This window comes from Eptatretus burgeri, chromosome 1 (genome assembly GCF_056783735.1).
Source record: "Eptatretus burgeri isolate ZD-2024b chromosome 1, Ebu_testis_v1, whole genome shotgun sequence".
NCBI classification, from domain to species: domain Eukaryota; kingdom Metazoa; phylum Chordata; class Myxini; order Myxiniformes; family Myxinidae; genus Eptatretus; species Eptatretus burgeri.
In genome coordinates, this window is record NC_140961.1 from 154,344,461 (window position 1) to 154,366,374 (window position 21,914).

The window sequence follows — 21,914 nt, forward strand, 5'->3', positions numbered from 1 at the left end:
CTTGTCACAGTGGCCCTTAAACATAAAGACCTATATGGTTCAACTGTCTCTGCTGTGGGAAATATAGTGGGTGCTGTAAAGAGTGCAAAAGATGTCCAAAAGGAATCCCATAACTTGTAAGCAATAAAATAAATTAAGAAAGGCAAAACTCAGTTGACTCCGCAAGAATGACAGAAAATAATGCAAATACTTGGGTCAAGGTTTCAAAAGTTTTAACAACTTTTTTTTACGAGATAAATACAAGTATGGAAGCAATTGATAGTATCTATGATTTGGATGATTCCATTGTCATCTCAAACTCTACTAAAAAAGATTACTTCAAGGTGAATGTGATAACAGGAACAGACTGGAATACAAATGGAACAAAATGTTTTGAAATAAACAATCTACAAACTTATTTGAATTGATCCAAAAATTTATTGTCGTGTAAATTTACATTCATTAAGGCTGGGAATAACACAAACTCTAACTCAAAAATGATTTCTTCTGGAACATGTCTCATAGTGTTTGTTTGTATATTGGAACACAAGAAGTTGAAGTGCTTGATAATGTCTCTGCTATATCTGAAATTATGAAATTTACACGATCTTACGTTGGTGATAGAATGGGAAAGGGAGCTGTCAAATGTTTTATTCCTGATATGGCAATGCGAACAAACACAGACGCTGGTTGTACTCAAAGAAAGGCAATGTATAACGATGATACAAAAGGAGGTAATAATTTAACTGTGGCAGTTCCTCTTAAAGGTTTATTTGGATTTTCTGATTATGATAAAGTTCTGTTTGGACTTAAAATTATGTTTCAACTGCAAAGGAATGATAATGAAAATAGATTGCTTTTTGGTGTTGGTAATGCTTTTGGTGCTCAGGATAAATTTGTTATTGATGAAATGAGTTGGTATATTAGTGAATATACTCCTAATCTTAAAACAGAAGAGAGTTGAAGAGAAGACTTTACTCAAAGAAACCACGATATGTATCATCCTCTTCTACAATGGCCACAGATACGCGGCATGCAAGCAACAAGCACACAATCCACACCCATATACCAATTCATCTCCTCCTCTTGTACACTCCCATCCTTGACCCCCCTCCCATTCATCCCAACCTCACCCTTCCCACCCATACAACCCACACCAAAACAAGCCACACCCATATACACCATCAATCCCCTCCCATTGTTCACCCCCATCATTGACCCTTCTTAAAGATAACAGTATTACATTATACAGCACAGTCGGGCGGCGGGTGGACCTGCCTCCCTCTCCTGCTCGTGGCTTGGCGCGGGAGCTGGTTCCCTGGCGGCTGTAGGCGGACTTGGGCCAGGACCAGGAGGTTGCCAGCATCGCGGTTTCTCCTGCCCCCCCCCCCCCTGGCGAGAGCAAGGCCGGCTCGTCCGGCGCCGATCCAGGGACAGTTGTGTTCACCCCACGGTCCAGCCTGACCACCAGAGATAGCTACGTTTTGTGTGTGTGTGTGTGTGTGTGTGTGTGTGTGTGTGTGTGTGTGTGTGTGTGTGTGTGTGTGTGTGTGTGTGTGTGTGTGTGTGTGTGTGTGTGTGTGTCTGCTTGGCGCCTTAGAGGGATTGAGAACTGTATATTCATTGGAATTGTCTGTGTTTTTCCCCACGCCCGATCCCACACCATCCCGTCGAATCGCCCCGGATCCCTCTTCTTGCCGAGTCTTGTTATTTCTGGTAATTATAAAAAAAGGAATAAACATCATCAACTCAGTGAAAAGTGACTCGTGCCACCTTCCTCGTCCCGTTTGCAGTAGGGCGATTAGAACCGCCGTCTTTGGGTTATATAAAAATAAATCGCCTCCATCGTTTCGGCTCATTCTACGTTGGCGGGACTGTTCAAGTCCCGTGGACGTCACAATATATATATATATATATATATATATATATATATATATATATATATATATATATATATATATATATATATATATATATATATATATACACGTCGAAAAAAAGTGTGTGTGTGTGTGTGTCCTCCATAACTCCAAAACTATAAAACCTAGCAGCCTGAAACTTTGCAGCCTGCCTGGATACGAAGAAAACTCGAAGGAAGGGCAGGAGTGAAAATTGGGTGTTTGGGTTAATTAAAACACCCCTTTTGAAGATAATTTATGGGGTGCTCGTCACAAAAAAACAAAATTAGCATTACCAAGATGGTTGCACGCCATCTTGGTGCGCCTTCTGTGCTTGCTGGAGTCTTCAGCCACCATTTAGTTCAGCCTTTTCAAGTTTGCCTCGATTTTGAAACACGATCTACTCTCACTAATAAAAGTATATAATCCAAATATTATGTTGGTTTGAGAATCGCATCTGTTGAACAAAATAGGTGTCAAAATCTGGAATGAAATCCAAAAATGTTAAGAATGTAGTCATTTTTATAACTTAGTGTATTTATTTTTAGCAAAGCATTAAACTTGACTATTTTGACTGTTCGAACGATTATATTGAATGAAGAATAAATTATGGGTTGTGCAGAAAGTGTAAATTAATTGAGTGAAAAACCTGCTTTTGCAATCCATAATGCACAATCCACAGGGCTCCTTTTTTCGGCAATTACAAACACAGGCTGGGGTTTTAAGACGTTTTCTGTGTAACCTCGCAGGGGTCTAAAGCCACATTGTTTTTTAGCTAGGCTGTAAGCTCCAATTTCCCCAAAAAGTGTTCATTTGTCCAATTTGGACATTGCACGGGCGAGCCAAAAGCTCTATCGGTGCATAGCTCTTTCCAGGTGCATATCTCTATCGATGGCAGTTGGTAACCACTTGCCAAGTCAGGCGTTCTGTTGGAGTGCTTGAGTGTTTAAGCCACTTATTGAGCTGTACAGTGCCGTTCATGTCTTGATCGGGATGTGCAGTCAATAGTTACTACCAGGTAGAGGTATGTATACAGCACACACTGACGTGGTACACATGGGTAGATTTGGATCTGTGCAGACTCTCCGTGGGTGTGTGGATGTGCCAAGCCTGTTCCAGTTGCCATGGTGGCAAATATTCATCCTGTATCTTATGGAGGTTCTTTCAGGTTTGCCTTTGTCCTCGCATCTTTTTCTGAAGCATTTGCTTATCAGATTTGCTTTACAAAGGTCATATGTTTCCCTTTGTGAGTTTCATAGCAAAAGCCGTTTGCCAATTTAACGTGTTTTCTAAATTACTGAGCCAATTTTTTTTCCCACCCATTACACGTTGCTGTTTGTAAAGAATAATGTTTGTGAACATTTCCCTGAAACTTCTTTTTTTAAATGAAACTTTGTTTTGAGGTGAAAGCTACTCAAGGTTTCTGGGTTGTATACAGTCCAGACTGTAGTTGGTAATTGTGGCGTTGTGCATCGACTGGACTCCAGAGGATGCAATGAGGGAGAAGGATTTCGGGGTGAGAGGTTTGGAGGTGTGCAGTGCAAAGTTTGTTACGTTCCCATGTTCCATGTATGGTTGAATAAAAATGTTGAAGAATACTGGATTCCTCATTCTTGGAGTACTTTACGATACAACAATAATCAAACTGACTCCAAAGTGCCAATTCATGAAAAAAATCTGATACCGGCCAAGTGTGTGTGTGTGTGTGTGTGTGTGTGTGTGTGTGTGTGTGTGTGTGTGTGTGTGTGTGTGTGTGTGTGTGTGTGTGTGTGTGTGTGTATGTGTTTGTCGTTGATTGATATCTACTATATGCGGATTTCAGAATGTGGAATGGAGTCCTTATAGGGTGCACTCAAATTATCCACCTTCATTTCGGTTAGGGGTCACGATTCATGGACCAAGTTGTGAAGTTTTCTGTTCTCAAAGTTTCATGCCGAGGGCTCTCTTCAGGATCGTCACTGAGCCCTGGACAGCTTCCACCTGTAGTTCGTTTGATTTAATATTCCCAGAGATTTGTTTATAGCTCACCTGCAAAGTAGTTCCAGGGAGCTTATGATATGGTGTGTCGTCCGTCCGTCCATCCACAAATATTGCAACTTCTTCTCACACACTAAACATATGATTTCAAGGAAATTTGACCACAAACTTCATCACCTGTGATGGCATAAAAAATGGGGTCTGAAGGGGTCTACAGAGGGAATTTACAGGGGGGGATGGGTTTCCCCCACATAGATAGTTGCTTTCTTCTTAAACAATACACACAATTCCAATGAAACTTCACGACAACCTCCATCACCCATGATGTACCAAAGTTTGTTCATGACATTACAAAAATCTGCTCAGAGGGGATTTAAGTGGGGTTGCCCCCAAAAATCTGTATTTGCTTTCTTCTCAGAAACTACACGTAAAATTCTGATGGAACTTGACCACCATCTTCAGGTCTCAGGGCTTATACAGAAGAGTGGGGGGGGGGGGTGCTCCCCAAAAAATTTGTTTGCTTTCTTTTCTGAAGCCACACACACAATTTCGGTGAAACTTGACCACAAGAATTATCACCCGTGATGTACCAAGCTTTGTTCATGCCATTTAAAAAAAATATCCAAAGGTATTTACTTTCTTCTCCATTTTCTAATTTGTGGGTCATTCTTGCCTGCCAGTGGTTGCCTGGTTATTTTATCCAGCCACGACCAGGTGAGTGTCGAGGGGTGTTACCCCTAAGTTTAATATATGTATGAGGTTCTTTGTCACCATTCATGTAGGTCCAGCTATCACTGGTACTACTTTAGCATTCTTCAGCTTCTCGGATCTTCTCACTTCATTCAAGACGTCTTGGTGTTTGGTAATTTTCTTGATTTCTGCATTGTTTAGTCCAATATCACCACTATTATCACCTCAATAAGCAATGCCTTCTTCTCTCTTTTTTATACCGAAGTAAGATATCTGGTCACAATGCTTTGTTTTTCATGTTCACGCTCAGTGGGATCATGAGTTCATATGTGAGCGGTAGGTCCTTCCATATTTTCATTGATTACTTTTGGTTCATGTTCCCACAAATTTTCTGGAATTGGGATATCAAAGTTTTTGCAGATGTGCGAGCACATTAAATTATAAACTCTGCTGTGTCATTGTGTGTATAGTTTTTGTTCTGTTCTGACATGAGTTTGTTTCTGTGTGTGTGTATTCAGTCATTAAGCATAACATATCATTCTCTTTACTAACCCCACCTCCAACCTCCACATTTCATTTCATTTCATCTATCTCTATATCTCTATATCTCTATATCTATATCTATATCTCTATATCTATATCTCTATATCTCTATATCTCTATATCTCTATATCTCTATATCTCTATATCTCTATATCTCTATATCTCTATATCTCTATATCTCTATATCTCTATATCTCTATCTCTATCTCTATCTCTATCTCTATCTCTATCTCTATCTCTATCTATCTCTCTTTTTCCTCCTTTCTACAGCATAGCAGTGTTTGGAGAGGCATAGCTCTCCTAACCCCCACCCTCGCCAGCTTCTCCTCCCTTTCTCCTCTCTTCCTCTCTCTCCATTTCCTCCCTCTCTTAACTGCCCCCCCCTTAATACCCCCAATCAGCAAAGCAACAGGTTGTATTTGCTCGTATACATATATACAGCATGTTTTATCTCCCCAGTAATCTATATATAATGGAGCAAGTGTGTGTGATTAAGTATGTCCAGTGTTATATATATATATATATATATATATATACATATATATATATATATACATATATATATATATATACATATATATATATATATATATATATATATATATATATATATATATATACATATATATATATATATATATATATATATATATACATATATATATATATATATATATACATATATATATATATATATATATATATACATATATATATATACATATATATATATACATATATATATATATATATATATATATATATATATATATATATATATATATATATATATATATATATATATATTTGTTCTTCCCCCATTCGTTGGACAACTGACCTAACGTCACCCTCAATTGTAACCTGAAATCCTGAACCTAAAGATCCCACCCCCCCCTTTTCCAAGGACCAAAAGACCCAAACAACCCTAAGGACATAAATGACCCTAAAGACCCAGAAGACCCTTAAAGATCCAGAAGAACCTTAAAGACCAAAAACACCGCAAATACCCAAAAGACCAGAAGATCCCAAAAGACCCTAAAGACACCAACAAACCAAAACGCCTAAAAGACACAGAGGATGCAAATGTCCCCGGGATTCGAATGGCCCCTGGACACAAAAGACCCAGAGGACCCAAAATAATGTGGACACAAATGACCCCCAAGACCTAAAAGACCGAGAGGACACAAAAGACCCAATGACCCAAAAGACTCAACGGGACTATCTGGAATCTATGGAAATTTTGCATAATGTAAAATGTGACTTCAGGTCCTTAACTTCCCCGACACAGCCACAAACAATCCCAAGTCCTCACACCCTCCCCTCCCAACACAGTCCTCTCTCTGCCACCCACACCACCACAACCAAACTCTGTGAGCACCTTCCCTCTTTCTTGAAATCCTCAAACCCTCTCCAAACCCAATGTCTGCAGCTCCCCACCCACCGTAAAAGCCTCAAACCCCTCGATTCATACTCTGTTCCTCTCTGCCCTCTCTCTGTCATCCTTCGACCTGTCTTCTTCAAGTCCACAACTGCCCCAAACCCCAAGTACTCAACCCCCATCTTCCAACCCCAAGTCCTCAATCCCCCTCCCATCTCAACATCTCAATCTCCCTCTTCCAACTCCATGCACCGTCAGCCCCAACCCTCTGTCCTCCCATCCCCATTTCTTCCCTTTCTTCAAGTTACAAAAATATACACAGGGAACTGTGGTGCATGAGAAGGCCATTTAGCCAATCATGCCTGCATTGTTCCTGTCCCCATTTGTTGGGGTAGATATTAAAAGCGAATATAAATGGAACATTAAATTCACAATCACTTCCCCCTTTCTTTCCTTATCCTGATTATAATTTGCAGACTGGTGTTTGTGGTTTTTTTGTCGCACTACTCTTCCTACAGTTGTGGGCTGATTACATCCAGACTTGCTGCATTGGATCAGCAATACCCAGTTAATGTATAGGGGTGTTTTTATCTTTGCCGGTGGTCATGGAGGGAGGCCGACGTGATGCAAGTTCTCCACGTAAATGTGTATCATGTAGCACCACCTCTAGGTGGGGGAGGGTATTACAGGTCTACTCCATTTACAGTGCAGTTTTCCTGTCCACACATTTTCCAGTGCAGTGAGGTGTTTTGAATTAAAAGCAGTCGGTATGTTTTTGCTTCATTCACATAACTTCATGGGTTTTTTGCCGACACAGCTGTAAGTTGTGTATACACCACCCAAATAAAGGTATGCCTCAGAAGAACATGTTGCATCTTGGAACAAGATCACCTGAAGGGTGGGGACTCGGCTGGTGTTTTATAATTATTGAACCACTCTGATCCATTATATATATATATATATATATATATATATATATATATATATATATATATATATATATATATATATATATATATATATATATATATATATATCCATCCATTGGGACCATACTCTGTGCAGAGCGTTGGAGCTGCCGAAGCAGTCTCCTTGGCTATTGGGCACCATCCTGGATGGGTCACCACTCCGACACAATATACCAGCAAGATGGTACTCATTTTGCCGACCTCGGAAGGATGACAGTCGAGTTCACCGCCACCTGGTAATAATTCAACAGCTGAGCGGGATTTGAACTAAAGTCCCTTGGATCCCAAGCTCACCACCCTTACCATTAAGCCAACACCAAGCACATACATACATATAATAGATGTTTGGTACTACAAAACTTTAATATTGATATAAACAAACGATATAATAGTGACCAAAGCTTTTTATGCTGCCCTTTTCAGGGTAAAAAATCGCGCAAGTGAAGGAGGAAGGGAATGTGCGTGCTTTATCACCAGGTCTCAATAATGTAGACGCTGTTCAACCATAATGATGTCACGGTTAATCCGAATGCCCATTGGTCAGCTCATCATCTTCACCTCGAGCTCCCATTGGCTGGAGCAGAGTTCGTCGATGATTGACGTTCGCAACCACATCCTGGAGAGAGGGAGGATGGGTTTCCCCTGAGGTCCATTCACCATTTGTTACCTTACTTTCCTTGATCTTTCCATGCTGAAAGATACACAGAGATCGTACAAATTCCTTTTGACCACATAGTATTGGAGCAGTGGTAAGGATGAAGGTTGCTTCCAACATCGGTAAATGAAATGAGCTCCGACCTCGGCTCAATATCCTGAACATATCTGCATTGTACTGGTCTGCACAGATAGGGTTGGCAACCAGGTGCTGTGCAATGGCAGATGAAGCAGGTACAGTGGCCGGTGGTTGCTGGATATTTCTACATGCTCGCACTGGTTGTGTTCTAATCCTCACAATGTTTCTTCAAATCGCCAAGGGGATGTGTTGTTTGATCTGATCAGCTGCTGAGGAGGAATAGCTGCCATTCATTTCTGCAAACCGATTAAAGGCACCGGAGTGGTAATCATGAATAAGATCAATTACATCGACAAGATGATGGACATCCTGAAAGATGAAACCAAATTTAAATATCTGGGCGGTGTAATGGAACATGATCGCACTCCTCACGTGGAAGGTCAGATCGTCAAACGACTGTTCAGCTTCTCAAACATGCAGAACTAATAAAGGAGGTGTACGACAGAATTAAACCTATTGGAGCCCAACGTCCAAGAATGTACGGCCTGCCGAAGATTCACAAGCAGAATATCCCTCGAAGATTAATACTGTCCATGGTGTGATCGGCACAACATGAACTTGCCAAGTGGTTGGGAGAGGTACTTCAAACAGGATTGGATTTACTTTCTCATTTCGTGGTTGAGGATTCCTTCACATTTGCCGAATCAATCAGAGCTATAACACCGACAAGTGAGGACAACATCATGGCATCCTTTGGTATTAAAAGCTTGTTCACGAATGTACCATTGACGGAGATGATTGAGATATGCGCACATTTGCTGTATCACACCGATCTGGAACAACCGATGATCTCGGAACACGTCTTCGTGGAATTAATGAAGACAGCAACAAGGGAGGTGGAATTCAGTGTTAACAACATGATGTATGTTCAAACGGACGGTGTGGCCATGGGTTCTCCATTAGCCCCAGCTCTTGCAAATATCTTTGTGGGCTATATTGAAATGCAGAAACTGACTGGTCGGCAAGGGGTCGATTCCCCCATCGTATACTATTGGTATGTTGATGATATTTTTGCCTTGTTTGAGATTCGGATGGCATGTGACAATTTCCAGGCATGGCTGAACGCTCTCCATCCAGCGCTGAAGTTTACCACGGTGCTGGAATCGTCAAACACGTTACCGTTTTTGGACGTTCCGGAAGCCGACTTTCACAGGGCAGTATACTTGCTGGGACTCCTCCAGCTCCACGAGAAACAAAATTGTATTGTTAATATCCTGGTTAACAGAGCACAGAGGATTTGTTCACCTTGTAATCTTCCTGCTGAAATTGACAAAATCATGAATATACTTGGTGAGAATGGTTATACTGAGCATATAGTAAAGAGATACACACACAAGTTTCTAAACACGACAAAAGATCGGAAGATTGGTCTGGACAAATGTCCAGTCTATATCAGGATGCCCTGGAAAAGGCAATCATCACGAAGTTTTGAAGTACAAATCAAACATTTTGTGTCCAACACATTTCTGGCCCTGCAACCCCGAGTAATCTTTAACTATCGCCGTTTGCATATGTCGGTCAAAAAGTATGTGCTACCCACCTCACAAACCAGCAATGTTATTTAAGAGTTTAAGTGTCGATGTGAAGCTCGGAACGTGGGCCACACAACACTAAGATTGGCTGATCAGATCAAACAGCACATCCCCTTGGTGTTTCAAAGAAAGACTGGGAGAGTTAGAACACAACCAGTGCGAGCATGTGGAAATATCCAGCAACCACCGGCCACTGTACCTGCATCATCTGCCATTGCACAGCAACTGGTTGCCAACCCCATCTGTGCGGACCAGTGCAATTCAGATATTTTCAGGGTATTGAGCCAAGGTCATAGCTCGTTTCATTTACCGATGTTGGAAGCAAACTTCATCCTTCCCACCCATCCAATATTATGTCGTCAAAAGGAATTTGTACGATCTCTGTTTCTCTTTCAGCATGGAAAGATCAAGGGAAGTACGGTAACAAATGGTGAATGGACCTCAGGGGAAACCCATCCCCCCTCTCTCCAGGATGTGGTTGCGAATGTCAATCATTGACGAACTCTGCTCCAGCCAATGGGAGCTCGAGGTGAAGATGATGAGCTGACCAATGGGCGTTAGGATTAACCGTGACGTCATTACGGTTGAACCAATTAGCGTCTACCTTATTGAGACCTGCAGAAAAGCAAGTGCCTTCACTTCCTCCTTCACTTGCTGCGATTTTTTTTACCCAGAAGAGTGCAGCACGAAAAGTTTCCGTCACTCGTATGTCGTGTTTGTTTGTATTAAATATATATATATATATATATATATATATATATATATATATATATATATATATATATATATATATATATATATATATATATATGGATATCCCTGTTTCGTAAGAGGTGACCAGGGTTGCGTCAGGAAGGGCATCCGGCGTAAAACCTGTGCCAAATCACGATGCGGATCATACGGATGATCCGCTGTGGCGACCCCTAACGGGAGCAGCCGAAAGAAGAAGAAGAAGAAGATATATATATATATATATATATATATATATATATATATATATAAGGCCCCACGAGGAGTGATGTGAGTGACATTTGTTAATGTTATTATGATGATGATAGGCTCAGATGATAGGGGAAGGGTTAAAATAGTGCTATATGGCATTAAAAAAAAAAATGTCACTTACATCACTCCTCGCGGGGCCTCATATATACATATACATACATACATACATACATACATACATACATACATACATACATACATACATACATATAATGCATGTGTATAATGGAGTTAAAGTTTAATGTGTATTGCTTTTTTTCAGGTTGAATACATAATAGTATTTTGGGACAAAAATACAGCTCATAATCCCAAAGGCAGCACTAAGGAGAGCAAATATTTCAGAGGCGGTGGAGTATTTTCCCTGTGTGCTTGCATAGGCTGGAACAAAAGCCAAACATATGAGAGAGCAGACAAGCATACTGAATGTAATAAATCTTATCTCACTGAATGATGTGGAAAGTTGAGAGGTTTTCACAGAAAAACATAAACATATAAAAATCAAGATTCCCAGGTACGAAAAAGCACTGATTGGCCAAACTGGTGATGAATCTCGACACTCCAATATGATGGTTCCAGGATTTGCCGATACATCTTGCATTGATTTTGAGGGGTTCCATAAGACCCAAGAAATGCACAGTAACATTTGAGGGCTCACACCCAGCAAAACAAAAATTTGTGGATTCACTCTTCTCAACATTATCCAGAAGCCTATATCTGGAAGTGGACCTGGAAAAATGTTTCTGTTTAGTCAACTCTGATGAGATTTATTTGAAAAAACAACACAATATTTGCTGAATGGAAGAAAATTGTCATTTGGATTTTTTTGAGGATAATAAGGGACAGGTCCAGTGAGCAAATGAGGTGAATGGTGTTGGTTTTCACTCCTGGCGTTATCTTATCTGTGTTTGAGATGACATTGGGTGTTCTTCAAGAAGATGGGGATCCATTCTGGTGCACATATTCTTTGAGAGTCAGGTCCGAAATCTAAAATTAAAGATGTCAAGGTGATTGTATTGAGAAGGAAACTGCACTTTCAAGGTTATTGTGAAGGTGATTACACTTATTTTAGAGAAAATGTTGAGGATCATGAAGGAACTTGACAAAGTGACCAGATTTTCCTTGCAATTCGAGTGGAAATTTGTGAAAAACACACCACGATAAATTTTGTTTCAATGTGACTACCTTGAATCAATGTACTTCCTCGTGATCTCAAAGTTATCAAGTGGCTTTAGAAATATCTCTCATGAGTTTGGATCAGATGTTCATTAATGGTTTGTGAATGTTGTGTTATTTTCCACAATTGTTTTGTAAAAACTACAAAGGGTGCATATTATTTGACCGTGTAATGATTAGTAATAGTTTAATTTGAGGCTGCATTGTGAAAACTTACCTCTTATTTGCCAAAGTGTTTCATAGGTCCTGCTTATAACACAAGAAATAACAAACACAAGGGAAGTTGAGGCAAGTGGTTGCCGTATTGGACAGGTTGCATCTGTTGGTTCACCAACAAAATTAATAGTACAGACAAAGCAACCTGTCAGTGCAAAAAGTAAAAGTCCAATTCCCATTTGCATCTCATGAAGCCGATAAATCATCACCCAGATGAGCATTGTGAACACAAGTCCAACTGCAGCACATGCCAGCAGTATAACACTTAGGGGGTCTGAAAATTCTAAAAACTCGACAGGCATCTTTGCACAACCAGTCCTTTCCTTCGTGGACCAGAACATCTCTGCACAGGAATAGCAGTTGGGGGAATCTGCAAACAATTCAACAAAGTAATAAATCTCATAATATTTGCTTTAAATCTCACAATATTTGCTTCTCCCTTTCCCCATCCAAGACCACTCACCTTTCTCAAAAATTCCCCACTCACCTTTCTGCCTCAACTCTCCTCACTCACCCATCTCCCTCCAATCATGCCCCTCACTCCTCCCCCCTGCTCAAAGTTTCCCCTCTCTAACATCCACACAGTTGCTTCCTTCCACTGCCCTCTCTCCTCCATCTGATCACTCCACCTCCTCCAATCCTCAACTGCCTTCTGCCCTCTCTCTTATTGCTCCTCAATGCACCTAAACCCAGCACCACCGAGCTTTTCTCCTCCTCATCCGGCCCTCTCCCCTAGCGCTTCTCCATCCCCCATACTCTTCCAACAACTCTCCTTCCATTGCCCCCTCCTCACTCATGCTCTGCCCTCCCCTCCACCGCACCCAAAGCCTGCTCCCCTCCCTCGTCCTTAACATTGTGGACCTTTAACATCTGTGGCCTTCGCTCAACACTAACACATCTTTCCACACAGGTTCCCACTGACCAACCAGAAAATCTGCTTCACAGAAACTTTCCTCCATCAAAATTTCTCTGACCCCCGAGTACCTCTCTGTCATTACTCCGTCATCCGGTATGACAGACCTGAGCCACGTGCTGGCGGCAGAGTTGCTCTCTTAATCAAAGACTCCATTCCTCACTCTACATGTACTGCCCTCATTTCCCCACACTCCCAGGAATACTTCTGGCTATGGCTTCCCCTCCACTCACACTTCATTTTTGTATATTTTCATCACCAAACAGTGATGACTCTATTTACACCTCACTATCCGAAAACATGGAACAACTTGAAGAAGTCCTTTCATTCAAGCATCTGGGTCACAATATCTGCCATGTTCTTTCCTGAGAATGCAACATTTCCAAGCTGGTCTCTCAAGCCAATCGCTGACTGGGCATCCTCCATCGTGAAGTCCTTCCTTGGCACATATGAGTTCCTGAACACATGCAAAGCTTTCGTCCACAGCCTGTTAGTGTACTGCTCTCTGCTCTCGGCTGGTGCTCCTGCCCATAGAAGTAATACATCAGCTTGAGTGCAAAGTCGGTTGAATGACCTGATGACTCCCTGGACACTTGCCGCCATGTTTTTGGCCGTCAAGTCGTCAACATGATTTTGATCTACTATGTTAGGAATTGTTAGGAAGTTATTGAGTAATCTGTCCTGTGTAGAATGTGTTGGTGTACTGGTGGGGCTTCTGGTGTATCCTCTGCACAAAGCTATAGTGAGAGTCCACATTAATTTGCTGGGTTGGTGGCTGCAAAGGACAGAGGTTGTCTGTTGAGCTATTCAATTGAGGAATTCAAACCTGTATAGATTTGTGAACAAATATTCCGTGAAGTGGTTGTGAACAAGCCCATGTCCAGTGTTGTTGTACTCCGTAAATTAAAAGTCACAACACAAAGGTATATTCACGAGAATACAAGCCCCATCTTTTTTCAGGTAACACATGGAATTCCTTTGGCTCGAGGGGAGATAAGTCATGAGGGCCAGCTGATTATTAAAATACTACACATGTTGTTTACCATTAGATTAGAGTATCGCGTGAGATTTATACTGATTTAACTAGCAAGTCGGAAGTCAGTACTCGTAATGTCTCTGCTGGACTCAGTATTGAATCATCAGTGATTTTGTCGTTCCAAACAACGCTGGTTATTCAAAGTTTTACATAAAATGTCCTCTTGAGGAAGATAATGATTGTTATCGTCTTTTTGCACTGAAAATTAAATGTGAATCGGTCTGTTAGTTTTCATGGATCCAAACTACAGGATGCTTGTAAGCATGTTGGTTGCTCTGACATTTCAAATATGTCTCAATACTGCATTACGCATTCTTGATTATCATTTCATGTATTTGTGGAAAACTAATTTCTGTCGTGATCAACAAAATTGCATGTAATCTTAATTTATAATTTCATATTCCTGTATTTATGACAAACATTTTGATGGTGTCATCAATATTTCATGTTATTCTGTATTCGTAATTGTGTATGTATGTGTCTTCCATTTATATATGGTTGAATTACCACACAACCTTAGTTAAATGAAATCATTCACCGAAATTCACATTCAATAAAGTTGTTCTGATTTTCTTAGCTTTATATATTGCAATGCATTTTATGAGCACAACTGTGTATATTTCGGTGAAAGGCCAAAAAAATGCCCACAAATTGGAATAATATATAACGTGATGAAGCCAAAAGTTCAAACATGATCATCCAAGTTGGTGATTGTTTCACAAAGAGATAGAATAATGTGGCTCTCAAATCGTTCTTGATATTAAATAGGTAATATGAATTTGGGAGAACAGGCAACCCATGATCATGGAATCGTGCCCAATGCAAAAAAAAACAGTGATCATTGATATATATATATATATATATATATATATATATATATATATATATATATATATATATATATATATATATCACACTTCTGTCAAAAGTGTCCTCCATGGGTATTAAATGGAATTGGAATCTGTTATTTGGGCTGTGTGTGTACATCTCGCCAAATATATTATTTATATACCATAATTGCTGAAGACAATAATCGTAAGAGCAAAAAAATATTCGCCAAACCATTATTCCAACATTCAGTAGAACAGACTACACATCGGCCTTTTTATGCTTGCATGCCGTGTTGTCGGTCAATAAAATGGCGGCCACACCCCACAGCAGCTTCAGTCCAATGAGCTTAATTGATAGGATTGTTTGCGCTCTCGTGTATGTAATTGCCTTTAAGCTCCTGCCTCTCACCTATGTCGGCTTCACACTGTGGAAACCAAGGAATTTACAATCATTGTTATATCCCACGATGAGGCTGAGTCTTTAGGGTTCTCACTCTCTCACCACAGGCAAGCCGGTGGTCTTTCTGTCTTCTCATGTCTCCTCACTGGCCTCACCCCTACTGCTCTGTCTGAGATATGCCCGCCCCCCCCCCAATATTTCCGCAGGGTGCTCAAGGTCTGCCAGCACCTGTTGAGTGTACACTCAACAGTTCAGTAAAACTACCAAAATCGATAATCACTGCTCACCTTCACTCTTTCATTCCTCTGTTTTCCCACCATAGGAACAAACTTCCACTCTCCCTTCAATCTCTCTCTTCCCTCCAGGTCTTCACAACAGCTGTTCAGCACCATCTCTTCTTTTCCCCCATCCAAAACCACAATCTTTTCCACCCCTGGAGATCCACACCAAATACATGCCTTCAAATTCACTGCTTTCCTTCCTGAAAGTCCCTGTTGTGTAAGGACCTGAAAGTCCCTGTAGTGTCCATTTTGGTTACCCCATGTACCCCGCCCCATCCCTCTGCATTCCACAGATCTCCTCATGCCTCTGTTCCCCACTGTTTTTTTTCTTCCTTCTCCCACCCCTCTTGTGTCTGGCTCCCTTTATTGTGTGTTTCTCTGTGTTAGCTCTTATATGAGCCTCAGCAGTACACACTATAAAAAAATCAAAAATAATCAGGATGCTTTCCTTCAGTTGTCACCCAAATTTGGTAACATTTTGTCTGGTGGTCTGGAGAAGATGGTTTTGTAAGGAATTTGCACGATTTCCCCCAAAATTAATTCAGTCAGCCATTTTTAATTGTGAAATTTACCAGGCTGACACACCAGCTGTTGATTTTGATGTCGGAGTGTTCTATTCCTATTGCTGTTCCTCCAACAATTGTGGACAACCTTATTTTGTGGAAACAGGCTGCGGTGAACTGGATGAAATGGAGTAAAGCTCATGGGTGCTGTGGCATACAAGTTGAACTTCTCAAGGCTGGAGGAAATGCTGTACTCATGTCGTTGTTGGCAGTTCTGTGTAATGTTTCAAACACAGGCATAATCCCAAGTGATTGGAAGAGGGGCCTTTTTGTCCTCTCTGGAAAGGGAATGGTGATCGACAGGACTGCAACAACTACTGAGGGTGACACTGCTCTCAGTGCTGGACAAGGTCTTTGCTCGGATAATTCTTCAAAGAGTCTGCCACCATCTGCTTATTCAGCAGTGCCCTAAGCTGTCAGGCTTTACACCAAAGAGGTCAACAATTGACTATCCTTGCTCTTCGGGTCCTCACCGAATGCAGACACGTGATTCGGCAGGGGCTGCTTGCAGCCGAAGTTGATCTCTGCAAAGCATTTTTGATGCAGTGAATCAGGATGCCCTCTGGAGGATGCTCTGTCTCCGTGGGGTGCCATCAAAAATGATCACTCGGATGTCTGAACTCGAATGGCAATGAGAGTGCGGTGAGATGTGGTGATATCATCTTTTTATTTCGAGTTGTTACTGGAGTTCATCAGGGGTGTATCCTGGAACCAACACTTTCAACACTTGCAAAGACTGGATTCTGGGGAGGATGTTGAAGAGATCAAGCTGCGGTGAATTGTTTGAGAGTGTCAAGATCTCCGACCTTGATTCCACAGATGATGCATCTTTACGGAGTCTCTGCATATCATTCTGGGGGCCCTCAAGGTGCTGAATGAGGAGTTGGAGTCACTGGGATTATGGGTTTCCTGGGCCAAAACTAAGTCCGGGCTTTCATTGACATCTTGGATGCTGCTGACTTGTCTCTAACCGTTTGTGGTGAGGATGTTTAGGTCACGGAGAGATTCACTTCCCTTGGCAGTGATATTCATATCTCTGTTGGCTGTGAGCCAGAGGTCAATAGAAGTCTGGGTCGGGCCTGGGAAGTCCTGGATTGTAAATTCCAGATAAGCAAAAAAAATCTGACAAAATTGCGAGATTTTGTTCCATATATCTGATCCCCATATTTGCATTTTCATTTAAAAGAGGAAAAAAGCGAAGCAATTGTCACTTCAATCCTCAATAAGTTAGTGGTTTATTAGTTGATGTAGGTTCTTTGTGCAGATGATTTATTCATGAACTTCTGTCCAATCAACTTGATCTGTTTTATCTTCTTCAGCCTTCATGGCCATTAATGGTGTCAATCCCCTCTTTGTCAGTACCCTCACTCTCATTGTCTCGTTTTTGCCCACGTCCTCCCAACCCCACCCGTTCTCGGTGTCCCCTCTTCAGCATCCCTCCAGCTCACGTCCTCCCTTTCTGCTTCCCCTTCATTCCACTCTTCACAGCTTCGCCCTCTCACACTTCCTCTCGTCGTTTTCCCTCTACTTTTTATTTTGTTATTGTCCCACTTGCCCCATCCCAGGTTATAGTTACCACAACCCCCCTCCACATTTCTGAAACCTTGCCAATAGTGCTCCTTCCCTATCCATAACTGCATGGACCTCAAACATCTGAGGCCTCTGCTCCAATCTCACATCTTTCAATGCAGGCCACTGCCGATAAACCAGATATCATCTGCTGAACGGACTCGCTGCCCACCGATACCCATTTATTCCATTTTAATATTGCCTGTGGAACCAACTTCCTACATCGGTTTAGTCTCATTATTCCCTGTAAGGCTTCAAGACATGGGTTCACAACTATCTCAGATCATCCCTATCCAAACTCATGTTCTCTTCCACTCTAAATAATCAAATTCCCAACTAGAAGTTCTCTAGGTAGAGTGCATACCTCCACCACGCAATGCCTGTTCCACGAGAACATATCTGGCCCAATACATTTTTGAAATATCATGCCATATATCGTTTTTGGTCCAATCTCTCAATTGTGAAGAATCACTTTAAAAATTAAATTTTTCTCACATCCAGAATCGGATACAGATCTTAACCAAAATCAAACAAATTCATCACTGCCACACACCCAACGTGTCCGCCAAATATCGTCCGAATCAGAACACAACTTTTTGAGATATTGTGTGATATATGGTTTTTATCAGATCTATCAATGGTGAAGAATCGCTTTAAAAAATTCAATTAGTCAGATCCAGATGTGGATCTTCACCAATATATAATTTGTTCGGCCTTGTCAAACACCAAACTTGTCCACAAATTTTCTTTCGGATCGGTCTACTTTTTGAGATATCCTGCACACAGACAGACAGACAGACAAACAAACAGACTGAGAGGGGTGAAAACATAACCTTCACCTTCTGTGGCAGAGGTAACAACTCACCTTTTCCAGTTTATTGTAGTCCTCCCTCTGTCACCACTTTTTGATTGTTTGTTGTCACTTGTTATGTAACTTCACCAAATGTATTGTTCTCCCCCTCCCTTTGAAATTACTCTCACTCTCAAATCTACCCTGCTGTTGTTGTTTCTCCCTTTCCTTTTTGTTCCATTCCATTCTGCTATAGCTCTTTCAAGAGCCTAATCCATGTAAAGTATACAAGAAACCCAGAGTCCTTCCTCCCACAGACTTTCTTGATTCCTATCTCTCTCCCTGGATATTGACTTCCATCTTGTATACTAAAAGAGATGTTTGTCTGTCTGCCTGTGTGTGTTGCTATTTTTCTCAGAGATAGCCAAACCAATCTTCTTCAAACTATCAGTTCATCAGTGAGTGCTGGGGAGTTTTTTCAGAAAAAAATTGAATTAAAAAAAAATTTGTATTTTCTTTTTTTTAATCACTCTCTGGTGCCTTAGCCTTTGTATCTATGTGGAAGATAATATTAAATAGTCTCCAACCCCATTCCTTCATGGGTGTATGGAAGTGTTTTCAGCCCCGACAAATGTTTTATTTACTGATCTTACAACTCACAAACCCCAGGAGTACTTCCCCTCCACCCCCACTTTTTGTTTGTCTGTGTGTTTAACCATCCTTCAAAGACTGATGACTCGATCTACTCCCAGACAGCATGGAGCAACCTTTATTCACTCATCTCATCTCACTCTTCCTCATATATGTTGATTTCAATTTTCAATTGTCAGGATATTGCTATTTCTCTCACCAGCCATGGCCCTTCAGCAAGAGACTTTGATACAATGGACCTGATTCAATCTGTCAACTTTCTGACCTGGTCCTCTGTCAATGGAAAATCCTCCCTCTTGAACTTGGTCATGACCAATTATCCTACTAATGTCTCCTGTTCTAACCCTGCTCAAATTGTTTTGACTGACCATGTGCTTGTGAGAGTCAACATATTTCTGGATATTTTCTGAGAGGTGTTTCAGTGCCGGCGAGATTGGCAGTTCACTCAAGCAGACTGTCATGGACTGCAAGTGCCATCATCTTTCTGAAATGGTCTCCTATATCTGCCACTCCTTACATTAACTCACTCAAGGATTTTATTTTTCCACTCAACCCTCCTCTTTCTTATGTACACATTCATCCCATCTTGTCTTCAGTTCTCCGATCCTTCCAACTGCACAAGTAACACTGAATAACATGGTGAGGCATTTGGCTTGAATCATCTCACCTTCCCTTGCTGGAAGGCACAATCTGACTGAAAGCAAATTAACATCACTCAAAAATGCCCGCAACAAGTGCATTTTCATATCTGGTGAGAGAGAAAACAACAATTCGCCAAAATCAAGTCTCAACTTTCATACTTGTCTAATTCCTCAAATATCTAAAGACACAGCATCCATCTGTCTCAGGAGTAAGTTCCCCCTCGATCCCTCTATTTACTTCTAAAAGCACCGTAGTTGACTGCTCGTGAGAGGATTATAAGCCTCAATTCTGTGTTTGTCTTCAAATTTTGTGTCCCCAACCCCTCGGTCTCAACACCCACTCGACCGAATCCCAACCAACTACTCCTGGGCTCTGTGTCTCTGTCAATTGAGAAGGTGGAGAAGTTTCTGGCAAATGGTTGTGTCTCTCTCTCGAAGTCAGCCAACCTGAGTGTATTACGTAAAAATGAGGCAAACACTGATACCCTTAACTGCAGACATATCAGCTGACAACCAATTATCATTGAGGCCATGGAATCCCTAAACGTAGTTGAATTCAAGTCCTTCCTTTTCTCCAATGGTCTGCTTTCAAACCAATTGTTTCGATTCAGACCAGGACACTAACTTGGACATGCTGCATCTCCTCCACCACAAATGGATTAAGGCCCTCTTTCTCAGGCTGAATATCAAGCATTATATCCAGACAGACAAGGCATGGCTAAAAGTGTCTGGACACCCCTTCAAATTCGTGGAGTTGGCTATTTCAGACACACCCATTGCTGAAAAAGTATAAAATCAAGCACACAGCCATGCATTCTCCATAGACAAACATTGGCAGTGGAATGGGCTGTACTGAAGAACTCAGTGACTTTCAATGTGGCACCATCAAAGAATGCCACCTTTCTAACAAGTCAGTTCGTCAAATATTTGCCTGCTGGAGCTGCCCTTGTCTAATGTAAGTACTGTTATTGTGAAGTGGAAACATCTCACAACAACAACAGCTCAGCCGCGAAGTAGTAGGCCACACAAGTTCAGAGAACGGGACCACCAAGTGCCGAAGCGCTTAGTGTGGAGAAATAGTCTGTCGATGGTTGCAACACACACAGACGAATTCCAAACGGACTCTGGAAGCAATCTCAAGACAAGCACTGTTCAACAGCTTCATGAGATTGGTTTACATGGCCGAGCAGCTGCAAATAAGCCTAAGATCACCATGTGCAATGCCAAGCGTCGTTGGAGTGGTGTAAAGCTCACTGCCATTGGAGTCTGGAGCAGTGGAAATGCATTTTCTAGAATGATTAATCACACTTAACCATCTGGCAGTCCGGCAGACTAATCTGTGTTTGGCAGAATCCAGGAGAACACGAGCTTCCTGGATACATAGTGCCAACTTTAAAGTTTGGTGGAGGAGGAATAATAATCTAGGGCTGTTTTTCATGGTTTGGGCTGGGCAATTTAGTTCCATGAAGGGAAATCTTAATGCAACATCATACAATGACATTCAAGACAATTCTTTGCTTACAACTTTATGACAACAGGTGGGGAAGTCCCCTTCCTGTTTCACCATGACAATGCCCCACATATAAAGTGAGATCCATAAAGAAATGGTTTGTCGAGATTAGTGTGGAAGAAGTTGAGTGGCCTGCACAGAGCCCTGACTCCAACCCCATCGAAAAACTTTGGGATGAATTGGAATGCCGACTGTGAGTCAGACCTAATCGCCCAACATCAGTGCCCGACCTCACCAATGCTCTTGTGGCTGAATGGAAGTAAATCCCTTCAACAATGTTCCAACATCGAGTGGAAATCCTTCTCCGAAGAGCAGAGGCTGTTATAGAAGCAAAGGGGAGACCAACTCCATATTAATGCCCATGATTTCGGAATGAGATGGTGGACGAGCAAGTGTTCACATTATTTTGTCCATTTCGTGTATCTCGAGAATTTGATTCTGTCTGGCACCCTGTCTTCCTCTCAAAAATCTCTGCCTGCGGCATCCAAATGAAACTCCAGACATGGCTTATTCCGTCCTAGTTGCCAACATGTGGCTCTCAACGGGATCTTTTAATTTCCTCTTCTTGTCAAGGTTTGTGT